The sequence below is a fragment of the Onychostruthus taczanowskii genome, unplaced genomic scaffold (genome assembly GCF_017590055.1).
Source record: "Onychostruthus taczanowskii isolate IOZ18803 unplaced genomic scaffold, ASM1759005v1 scaffold189, whole genome shotgun sequence".
NCBI lineage: Eukaryota > Metazoa > Chordata > Aves > Passeriformes > Passeridae > Onychostruthus > Onychostruthus taczanowskii.
Genome location: NW_024499117.1, coordinates 104749 through 107242, shown reverse-complemented (window position 1 = coordinate 107242; position 2494 = coordinate 104749).

Here is a 2494-nt window from a genome sequence, read left to right as displayed (position 1 = left end):
GGCACCATCACACACCAGATGGTTCTCAGGTTCCCAGTGCCATCAACTCTGCCTTTCCCTCAGGAGCACACCATTCGTCTGTCCAGCAGCACTTCCTTTTTAACTAAGATGAGAAATTCATATCTTGACCTGATTAGATATCCCACTCTCCTTTCTGTGTCTCTTGGGAACTATCTTAAGGAAGGTGACCAGCAGGCCAGCAAAAGCCAAAGTAATGAGATCACGAGTAAAGCTTCAGTGAGAGCGCACAGATAAGGTCTTACAGACCCACTTATTTTGTTACAGATTCCAATATTGGTCTTCTGTGTAAGTGCTGCCTGTGCATTCTGCAGTAATAGGAGATTCTTTTTCTATATGGTTACCTCAAACCACTGTACATGTATTCCCCCCTCTGGTCAGCTTTGTGAGCCCTTGTCTTGGTTTGAAAAGACAGGTGTCTGCTAAGGAGGGCAGGAGCCCCCCTTGAAATGGAAAATGTAAATCCCGTCCCTCCAAATCATTATAATTTTGAAATTGAGGGGCTGTCAGGCAAAGATATGGGAGTAGCAATAATAGTTCTTTATTGGGGGGGGGGAAATTTTTAAAAAAGCAGTAATACAAAAAACACTGACAGAGTCGAATATGACCTGACACCCTGTGGGTCAGGGAGTTGGTAGCAGTCTGATTAAATGGTGGCTGCAGTCCTCCTGGAGTGACAGGTGTGGTTCTGATGGAGCAGTGACCCTGTAGAAGGGTGCAGTTTTCCTCTGAAGGTCCAGTGGTGGTGTAGATGGGCCTGGTATACCTCTGGGAAAACAGTGGAGACAAAATCTGCTCCTCTGGGAATCGAGTAGGAAAAGGTTCACAGTGGTGTTTGGGATCTCAGATGATATCCAGGTAGGAATGCTTGGCTCCTCCCTCTGGACAGAACACCTCCCAGTGCGATGATGGAATTCTATCAATCATGCAGTGACACTCAATGGCCTATTAAGAGAAGATATCTCCTGGAGGGAGGATTGGTCATGGAAGAGATAAAGAAAACTGCCCCACCTGGTTTTAACAGGTGGCCCAATTAACAGAAGATAACTGCCCCACTTCTAACAGATGACAATAGAATACACATTCCCGGCCACATCTTGCATTTGCAACCTAAGACAACCCAGATTCCTCTAAGTTGCTATTCTACACATTATCTGGGTGTTTCATTCCATGTGGGGCCACAGTGAAAGAGAAATCCAACGCAAACTGCATGAAAATTTTTGGGAAAGTGATAGGTGTTATCAGACATTTATTGGTTGCTCACCCAAATACAAGAGTCCAGCAAGTCTCTATGGAGACTAATTTCTATGTAAAAAGCTTCTAAGATTCATGCTGGCTTATTGTTGCATAATGTGGCAGCTACAAGGATTGTAGCCAGCAAGTCTTTTATAGTGGCTTGAAAGAAATTACCATCACAGAGTAATCTTACACCCAGTTTGACCCAGTGTATGGATCCAACCCACTGACTGCAAAATACTTTACTTGAGGAGTCATGCAGCCACTGAGCACACCCAAATAATATGTTTCATCTATAAGATATGTGGAATTTCAAGCAGGGAAGCTGACTGCTTGAATGCCAGAATAATAAATACGGTTTCAGGCCATTTCAGTCTGATCTAAATATCTGCCTTTTATGAGAGTTCTTTTAAGTCCAGAAATCAAACTTTGCCTTTCTTCTCCTTCATCTTTGAATACAGCCATCCGTTCAAAAGGCATAATGAAGAATGTATCACGTTGATACTTTACAGTTCTGGAAGAGAGAAAAAAATGCTGTCGTCATCACCATCATCATCAATAATTTTTATTTTTATTTAAAAAAACGCTTATAAAATGAACTTTTCTCTTTACAGAAAACAGAAGCAGAACAGGAAAATGGGAAAATGTTACAACCTGAAGCTGTCACAGCTTCTCTCCTGAGAATTTTGTCTGCCAGACTTGTCACAATCCATCACACTGATTGCTGTGTCACCTTGCACCTTGAATGAGCTGTTCTTGGCAAGAAAAAGCTAAACTTTCTTCCCAGGCTTAGCAACCCCTTTCCCTGCAACAGTGGTAGAAAGATGATGCCATTTATCTGGGCCTTTAGCAAGTGAGGAATGTCTCTGCCTTTCTTTCACACTGGAGACTCAGAAAACAAAAAGTGTTTAGTTAAGCAGCAAAGACGTACAGCTGAGGCCTTGGTGTCTCTACCATATCATACATCAATTTCTGATTGCCAGTTTGTAAAGTGGCACCTTTCCACTCTGCTCTTTCTCCTTACTCTGGGAGGAAAAGATCTGGCACATGGGGTTGAAGAACCAGAGGGTGATGGGCTAGATATGTTTGCCCTGCATGAGACAGAACTGGGAACAAACATGTGGAGAGGACAGGTAATGTGTAACACATGGCAGGGCCATGCTGAGGAAAGCAAAGACAGTGAGGAAGCCAGGAGCACTGCTATCCTTTTCAGTTAACTATTTGCTTTCACAACTAGCTT